The 9,811-nt window shown below is 39.8% G+C and overlaps 1 pseudogene; it reads left to right on the forward strand.

Moving 5' to 3' along the window:
• LOC118239826 overlaps positions 1-9,811 on the forward strand; it is a 32,754-nt pseudogene that overhangs the window by 20,882 nt on the left and 2,061 nt on the right.

The following is a 9,811-nucleotide window of genomic DNA, read 5'->3' on the forward strand; positions in this document are numbered from 1 at the left end:
CTTTGCTTGCCTTGCTTAAATGAGATTCTATCTCCCCTACCAAATCTAAAGAAAATCCATGCTTTTCCTTGCCTTGACTTCACTTGCCTAAATGAGATTCTATCTACCCAACCAAATCTTAAAAAATACATTCCTTGCCTTGTCTTGCATTGCCAAAATGCGATTTTATCTCCCCAACCATATCTAAAGAAAATCCATTTCTTGCCTTTCCTTGCTTTGAATTCTGTGCCTTGCCTTGCCTAAATGAGATTATATCACCCCAACCAAATCTGAAGAAAATCCATGCCTTGCCTTGTCTTGTCTTGCTATGCCTTCCCTTGCCTAAATGTGATTCTATCAAGCAACAAAATCTAAAGAAATCCACGCTTTGCCATGCCTTGTCTAGCCTTGCCTTGCCTAAATGAGACTCTATCTCAGCAACCAAATCTAAAGGAAATCCTTGCTGTGCCTTGCCTTGCTTTGTCATGCCTTGCCTTGACATGCCTTGCCTAAATGAGATTCTATCTATCCAACCAAATCTAAATAAAATTCATGCTTTGCAATTCCTTGTGTTCCCTTTTCTAAAAGAGATTCTATCTACCCAACCAAATCTAAAGAAAATCCATGCCTTGCCTTGCCTTGCATTGCTTAGCCTTGCCAAATTAGATTCTATTTCCCTAACCAAATCTAAAGAAAATCCATGCCTTTCCTGGCCTAAATGAGATTCTATATCCACAACAAATCTAAAGGATACCCATGCCTTATAATGCCTTGTCATGTCTTGTCTTGCCTTGCAGTGCCTAAATGAGATACTTTCTCCCCAACATTTGTCTAATGAAAATCCATGTCTTGCCTTGCCTTTCTTTGAATACCTTTGGCTTGCCTTGCCTAAATGAGTTTCTATCATCCCAAGCAAAATTGAAGAAAGTTCAGGTCTTGCCTTGTCTTGTCTTGCCTTGACATGCCTTGCCTAAATGTGATTCTATCTACCCAACCAATTCTAAAGAAAATCCATGCCTTGCCTTTCCTTCCTGTGCCTTGCCAAAATGAGATTCTATCTCCCCAATCAAATCTAAAGAGAATCCATGCCTAGCTTTGTCTTGTCTTGCCTTTGCCGGCTTTGACTAAATGTGATTCTATCTCCCCAACTAAATCTAAATAAAATCCAGGCCTTGCCTTGCCTTGCCTAAATGAGTTTCTATCTCCCCAACCAAATCTGAAGAAAATCCATGTCTTGACTTGCCTTGTCTTGCCTTGTCTTGCCATGCCTAAATGTTATTCTATCACCCAACGAAATCTAAAGATAATACATGCCTTGCCTTGCCTTGATTTGACTTTCCTATCCCTGGTTTGCCTAAATGAGATACTATCTATGCCAAAAAAATCTGAAGAAAATCCCTGCTTTGCCTTGTCTTGCTTTGCCAAAATGAGATTCTATCTCCGTAACCAAATGTAAATAAAATCCAGGCCTTGCCTTGCCTTGTCTAGCCATGTCTTGCCTCGTTTAAATATTCTATCATGCAACAAAATCTAAAGAAAATCCATGCCTTGCCTTGCCTTGACAAAATGAGATTCTATCTCCCCAATGAAATCTAAAGAAAATCCATGACTTTCCTTGCCTTGTCTTGCCTTGCTTAACTGAGATTCTATCTCCCGAACCAAATCTAAAGGAAATTCATGCCTTGTCTTGCCTTGTTGTGCCTTGCCTTGCCTTGCATAAATGATATTCCATCTCCCGAACAAAATCTAAAGGAAATCCATGCCTTGCCTTGCGTTGCTGTCCCTTGCCAAAATGATATTCTATCTCCCCAACCAAATCAAAAGAAAATATATGCATTGCCTTGCCTTGTCTTGCCTTGCCTTGCCATGCCATGTCTAAATAAGATTCTTTCTCCCCAACTATATCTAAAGAAAATCCATGTCTTGCCTTGCCTTGCTTTGAATTGCTTTGCCTTGCCTTGCCTAAATGAGTTTCTGTCATCCCAAACAAAATTGAAGAAAATCCATGACTTGCCTTGTCTTTCCTTGCCTAAATGTTATTCTATGACTCAACCAAATCTAAAGAAAATCCATGCCTTGCCTTGCCTTGAAAAAATGAGATTCTATCTCCCCAAAGAAATCTAAAGAAAATCCATGCCTTGCCTTTCCTTGCCTTATCTTGCCTTGCCCTGCCTTGCCTTGCATAAATGAGATTCTATCTCCTGAACCATACCTAAAGGATATACATGTCTTGCCTTGAATGTCTTTGACTTGCCTTGCCTGTCCTTGCCTTGCCTAAATGAGATTAATTCTCCCCACCCAAATCTAAAGGAAATCCATGATTTTCCTGGCCTTGACTTCCCTTGCCTAAATGATATTCCATCTACCCAACCAAATCTAAAGAAAATACATGCCTTGCCATGTCTTGCATTGCCTAAATGAGATTCTATCTCCCCAAGTTTCTCTAAAGAAAATCCCTGTCTTTCCTTGCCTTGCTTTCAATTGCTGTGCCTTGCTTGCCTAATGAGATTCTATCTCCCCCAACCAATCTGAACAATATTCATGCATTGTCTTGGCTTGCCTTCTCTTGCCTAAATGTGATCATATCATGCAACCAAATCAAAAGCTAATCCATGCCTTGCCTTGCCTTTCCTTGCCTTGCCTTCCCTTGCTTTGCCAAAATGAGATTGTTTCTCACCAACCAATTCTAAAGGAAATCCATGCTTTGCCATTCCTTGAGTTCCCTTGCCGAATTGAGATTCTATCTCCTTAATGCAATCTAAAGAAAATCCATGCCTTGCATTACCTTCATTGCTTAGCCTTGCCTAAATGAGATTCTTTTTCCCCGAACGCAATCTAAAGAAAATAAATGCCTTTCATTGCCTAAATGAGATTCTATGTCCACAACCAAATCTAAAGGATATGCATGCCTTGCCATGCCTTGCCTTGCCTTGTATTGCCTTTTCTTACCTTGTCTTGCCTTGCCTAAAATTAATTCTATCACCCAACCAATCTAAAGAAATCCATGCCTTGCCTTTCCAAAATGAGATTCAATCTAGCCAATGAAATCTAAAGAAAATCCATGCCTAGCCATGCCTTGACTTGTCTTGCCTTGCCATGCCTTGCCGTACCTTGCCAAAATGAGATTCTACCTCCCAAACCAAATCTAAAGAAAATACATCCCTTGCCTTGGCTTGCATTGCTTAGACTTGCCAAAATGAGATTCTATTTCCCTAACCAAATCTAAAGAAAATCAATGCCTTTCCTTGCCTAAATGAGATTCTATGTCCACAACCAAATCTAAAGAATATCCATGCCTTACCATGCCTTGTCTTGCCTTGCCTTGCCTTGCCGTGCCTAAATGAGATGCTTTCTCCCAAACATTTATCTAAAGAAAATCCATGTCTTGCCTTGCCTTCCTTTGAATTGCTTTGCCTTGCCTTGCCTAAATGAGTTTCTATCATCCCATGCAAAATTGAAGAAAATCCAGTTCTTGCCTTGCCTTGTCTTGCCTTGTCTTGCCTTGCCTAAATTTTATTCTATCACCCAACCAAATCTAAAGAAAATCCATGCCTTGCCTTGACTTGACAAAATGAGATTCTATCTCCCCAATGAAATCTAAAGATATTCCATGCCTGCCTTGCCTTGACAATATGAGATTTTATCTCCCCAAAGAAATCTAAAGAAAATCCATGCTTTGCCTTTTCTTAACTTGTCTTGCCTTGCCTTGCCTTGCATAAATGAGATTATATCTCCCAAACCATATCTAAAGGAAATACATGCCTTGCTTTGACTGTCCTTGACTTGACTTGACTGTCCTTGACTTGCCTAAATGAGATTCTATCAACCCAACCAAATCTAAAGAAAGTACATGCCTTGCCTTGTCTTGCATTGCCTAAATGATTTTCTATATCCTCAAGGTTCTCTAAAGACAACCCCTTCTTGCCTTGCCTTGCTTTGAATTGCAGTGCCTTGCCTTGCCTAAAGGAGATTCTATCTCCCCAAACAAATCTGAAGAAAATCCATGCCTTGTCTTAGCTTGCCTTCCCTTGCCTAAATGTGATCATATCATGCAACCAAATCTAAAGATTATCCATACTTGCCTTGTCTTGTCTTGCCTTGCTTTGCCTAAATGAGATTCTATCTCCCCAACCAAATCTAAATAAAATCCATGTCTTGCCTTTCCTTGCCTAAATCAGTTTCTATCTCCCCAAACAAATCTAAATAACATCCAGGCCTTGCCTTGCCTTGCTTAAATGAGTTTCTATCTCCCCAAACAAATCTGAAGAAAATCCATGCCTTGCCTTGCCTTGTTTGCCTTTCCTAATTGTTATTCTATCTCCCAACCAAATCTGGAGATAATACATGCCTTGCTTGCCTACTTGCCTTGCCTATCCCTGCATTGCCTAAATGATATTCTATCTACCCCAAAAAATCTAAAGAAAATCCATGCTTTGCCTTGCCTTGCCTTCCTAAAATGAAATTAGATGTCCCCAACGAAATCTAAAGAAATTTCATGCTTTGCCTTGCCTTGACTTCCCTTGCCTAAATGAGACTCTATCTACCCAACCACATCTAAAGAAAATACATGTCTTGCCTTATCTTGTTTGAATTGCTGTGCCTTGCCTTGCCAAAATGTGATTCTATCTCCTGAACCGAATCTAAAGAAAAACCATGCCTTGCCTTCTCTAGTCTTGCCTTGCCTTGCCTTGCCTAAATCTTATCCTAACACCCTACAAAATCTAAAGATAATACATGCCTTGCCTTGCCTTATTTGCCTTGCCTATTCCTGCCTTGCCTAAGTGAGATTCTATCTACCCCAAAAAATCTAAAAAAATCCCTGCTTTGCCTTGCCTTGCCTTGCCAAAATGAGATTCTATCTTCCGAAATAAAATAAAAAGAAAATCCATACCTTGAATTTCCTTGCGTTCCCTTGCCTAAATGAAATTCTATCTCCACCACCAAATATAAAGAAAATCCATGCCTTGCCTTGACTTGTCTTGCCTTGACTTGCATTGCCTTGCCTAAATGAGATTCTATCTCCCCAAACAAATCTAAATAACATCCACGCCTTGTCTTGCCTTGCCTAAAAGAGTTTCTATCTCCCCCACCAAATTTGAAGAAAATCCATGCCTTGCCTTGCCTTGTCTTGCCTTGTCTTGCCTTTCCTAAATGTTATTCTATCACCCAACCAAATCTAGAGATAATACATGCCTTGCATTGCCTACTTGCCTTGCCTATCCCTGCATTGCCTAAATGATATTCTATCTACCCCAAAAAAATCTAAAGAAAATCCATGCTTTGCCTTGCCTTGACTTCCCTTGCCTAAATGAGATTCTATCTACCCAACCAAATCTAAAGAAAATACATGCCTTGCCTTGTCTTTCCTTGCCTTCCCTTTCCTAAATGTGATTCTATGAGGCAACCAAATCTAAAGATGATCCATGCCTTGCCTTTCCAAGCCTAGTCTTGCATTGCCTAAGTGTGATCATTTCAAGCAACCAAATCTAAAGATAATCCTTGCCTTGCTTTGCCTTTTTGTTTCATTTGCTTGCTTTGCCAAAATGACATTGTATCTCCCCAACCAAATATAAAGAAAATCCATGTTTGCAATTCCTTGAGTTCCCTTGCATAAATGAGATTCTATCTCAGCTACCAAATCTAAAGATAATCCATGACTTGCCTTTCCTTGCTTTGCCTTGCCTTGCCAAAATGAGATTGTATCTCCTCAACGAAATATAAAGAAAAATCCATGCTTTGCAATTCCTTGAGTTTCCTTGCCTAAATGAGATTCTTTCTACCTATCCAAATCTAAAGATAATACATGCCTTGCCTTGCTTTGCCTTTCCTAGATTTGCTTTGCCTTGCCTTGCCTTGCCAAAATGAGATTGTATCTTTACAACCAAATCTCAAGAAAATCCATGATTTGCAATTCCATGAGTTCCCTTGCCTAAATGAGATTTTATCTACCAATCAAATCTAAAGAAAATATATGCCTTTCCTTGCCTTGTCTTGACTTGCCTTGCCTCTCCTTGGCTAAGTGATATTCTATCTCCTCAATGAAATCTAAAAAAATCCATGCCTTTCTTTGCCTTGCCATGCATTGCTTAGCCTTGTCTAAATGAGATTCTATTTCCCTAACCAAATCTAAAGAAAATACATGCCTTGCCTTGCCTAAATGATATTCTATGTCCACAACCAAATCTAAAGATTGCCCATGCTTTGCCTTGCCTTGCCTTTCCTTGCCTTGCCATGCCTAAATGACATTCTTTCTCCCCAACCATTTCTAAAGAAAATCCATGTCTTGCCTTGGCTTGTTTGAAATGCTTTGCCTTGCCTTGCCTAAATGATTTCCTATCATCCCAACCAAAATGATGAAAATCCATGCCTTGCCTTGCCTTGTCTTGCCTTGTCTTGCCTTGCCTAAATGTTATTCTATTTCCCTTACCAAATCTAAAGAAAATCCATGCCTTGCCATACCTAAATGAGATTCTATGTCCATACCCAATTCTAAAGGATATCCAGGCCTTCCCATGCCTTGCCTTGCCTTGCCTTGCCTAAATGAGAATGATTCTTTCTCCCCAACCATATCAAATGAAAATCCATGTCTTGCCTTGCCTTGCTTTGAATTGCTTTGCCTTGCCTTCCCTAAAAGAGTTTCTATCATCCTAACCAAAATTGAATAAAATCCATGCCTTGCCTTGCCTTGCCTAATGTTGCCTTGCCTAAATGTTATTCGATCACCCAACCAAATCAGAAGAAAATACATGCCTTGCCTTGCCTTGCCAAAATGAGAATCTATCTTCCCAAACAAATCTAAAGTAAATCTATGCCTTGAATTTCCATGACTTCCCTTGCCTAAATGAGATTGTATCTCCACAACTAAATCTAAATAATATCCAGGCCTTTCCTTGCCTTGCCTAAATTAGTTTCTATGTCCCCAGCCAAATCTGAAGAAAATACATGCCTCGCCTTGCCTTGTCTTAGCTTGTCTTGCATCGTGTAAATGTTATTCTATCACCCAACCAAATCTAAAGATAATACATGCCTCGCCTTGCCTTGGATTGCCTTGCCTATCCCTGCCTTGCCTAAATGAGATTCTATCTACCCCAAAATCTAAAGAAAATCCATGCTTTGCTTTCCTTGCCTTGCCTAAATGAGATAATATCTACCCAAAAAAATCTAAAGAAAATCCATCCTTTGCCTTTCCTTGCTTTGCCTAAATGAGATTCTATCTCCCCAAACATATCTAAAGAAAAATCCATGTCTTGCCTTGCCTTGCTTTGAATTGCTGAGCCTTGCCTTGCCTAAATGAGATTCTATCTCCCCAACCAAATCTGAAGAAAATCCATGCTTTGCCTTGCCTTGTCTTGCCTTGCCTTGCCTTCCCTTGCCCAAATGTGATTCTTTCACGCATCCAAATCTAAAGATAATCCATACCTTGCCTTGCTTTGTCTTGCCTTGCCTAGCCTAAATGAGATTCTATCTCACCAACCAAATCTAAAGGACATCCATGCCTTGCCATGTCTTGCTTTGCCTTAAATTGCCTAAATGTGATCGTATCACGCAACAAAATTTAAAGATAATCCATGAATTGCCTTTCCTTTCCTTTTCTTGCCTTGCGTTGCCTTGCCAAAATGACATTGTATCTCCCCAACCAAATCTAAAGAAAATCCATGTTTTGCAATTCCTTGAGTTCCCTAACCTAAATGAGAGTCTATCTACCCAACCAAATGTAAAGAAAATATATGCTTTGCCTTGCCTTGTCTTGCCCCGCCTTGCCTTGCCTTGGCAAAGTGATATTCTATCTCCCCAACAAAATCTAAAGAAAATCCATGCCTTGCCTTGCTGTGCATTGCTTGTCCTTGCCTAAATGAGATTCAATTCTCTAACCAAATCTAAAGAAAATTCATGCTTTGCCTTGCCTAAATGAGATTTTATGTCCACTACCAAATCTAAAGGATATCCATGCCTTGCCATGCATTGCCTTGTATTGCCTTGCCGAGCCTAAATGAGATTCTTTCTCCACAAACATATCTAATGAAAATCCATAACTTGCCTTTCCTTGCCTTGCCTTGCATTGTATTGCCAAAATGAGATTGCATCTCCCCAAAAATCTAAAGAAAATCCATGCTTTGCAATTCCTTGAGTTCCCTTGCCTAAATGAGATTCTATGTCCACAACCAAATGAAAGAAAATATATGCCTTGTCTTGCCTTGTCTTGACTTGCCTTGCCTTGCCTTGGCTAAATGAAATTCTATCTCTCCAACAAAATCTAAAGAAAATCCATGACTTCCCTTGCATTGCATTGCTTAGCCTCGCCTAAATGAGATTCTATTTCCCTCAGCAAATCTAAAGAAAATCCATGCCTTGCCTTGCCTAAATGAGATTCTACATCCACAAATAAATCTAAAGGATATCCATGCCTTCCAATGCCTTACCTTGCCTTGCCGAACCTAAATGAGACTTTTTCCCCAACCATATCCAAAGAAAATCCATGTCTTGCCTTACTTTGCTTTGAATTGCTTTGCTTTGCCTTGCCTAAACGAGATTCTATTATCCAAACCAAAATTGTAGAAAGTCCATGCCTTGCCTTGTCTTGACTTGCTTAAATGTTACTCTATCACCCATCCTAGTCTGAAGAAAATCCATGCTTTGCCTTGCCTTGCCTTGTCTTGTCTTGACTTGCCTTGCCTAAATAAGATTCTGTCTACCTAAAAAAATAAAGAAAATCCATGCTTTGCCTTGCCTTGCCAAAATGAGATTCTATCTTGCCAACCAAATCAAAAGAAAATCTATGCCTTGAATTTCCTTGACTACCCTTGCCTAAATGAGATTCTGTCTCCCCAACCAAAACTAAAGATAATACATGCCTTGCAATTCCTAGAGTTCCCTTGCCTAAATTCGATTCAATATACCAAAACAAATCTAAAGATAATACATGCCTTGCCTTGCCTTGCTGTTCCTTGCCTTGCCTTGCCTTGCCAAAATGAGATTGTATCTCCCCAATCAAATCTAAAAAAATACATGCCTTGCCTTGTCTTGCATTACCTAAATGAGATTCTATCTCCCAAACCATATCTAAAGAAAATCCATGTTTTGCCTTGCCAGGCTTTGAATTGCTGTGCCTTGCCTCGCATCAATGAGATTCTATCACTCCAACCAAATCTGAAGAAAATCCATGCCTTGCCTTGCTTTGTCTTGCCTTGCCTTCCCTTGCCTAATTGTGATTCTATCATGCAACCAAATCTAAAGATTATCCATGCCTTGCCTTGTCTTGCCTTGCCTTGCATAATTGAGATTTTACCTCAGCAACCAAATCTAAAACAATCCATGCATTGCCTTGCCTTGCCTTGCATTGACTTGCCTTGCCTTGCCAAAATGAGACTCTATCTCAGCAACTAAATCTAAAGGAAATCCATGCCTTGCTTGGCCTTGTCTTGCTTTGCCTTGCCTTGCCTTGCCTTGCCTAAATGAGATTCTATCTACCCAACCCAATCTAAATATAATACATGCCTTGCCTTTTCTTGCCTTGTCTTGCCTTTCCTTTCATTGCCTTGCCTTGCCTTTGCAAAATGAGATTGTATCTCCCCAACCAAATCTAAAGAAAATCCATGCTTTGCAATTCCTTGAGTTTCCTTGCCTAAATGAGATTGTATCTAGCCAACCAAATCTAAAGATAATACATGCAATGCCTTGCCTTGCCTTGCCAAAATGAGATTGTATCTCCCCAACCAAATCTAAAAAAATCCATGCTTTGCAATTTCTTGAGTTTTGCCTAAATGAGATTCTATCTACCCAAACAAATCTAAAGAAAATATATGCCTTGCCTTGCCTTGTCTTGCCTTGCCTT

This window comes from Cricetulus griseus, unplaced genomic scaffold, assembly GCF_003668045.3.
Source record: "Cricetulus griseus strain 17A/GY unplaced genomic scaffold, alternate assembly CriGri-PICRH-1.0 unplaced_scaffold_71, whole genome shotgun sequence".
In the NCBI taxonomy this organism is placed as follows: domain Eukaryota; kingdom Metazoa; phylum Chordata; class Mammalia; order Rodentia; family Cricetidae; genus Cricetulus; species Cricetulus griseus.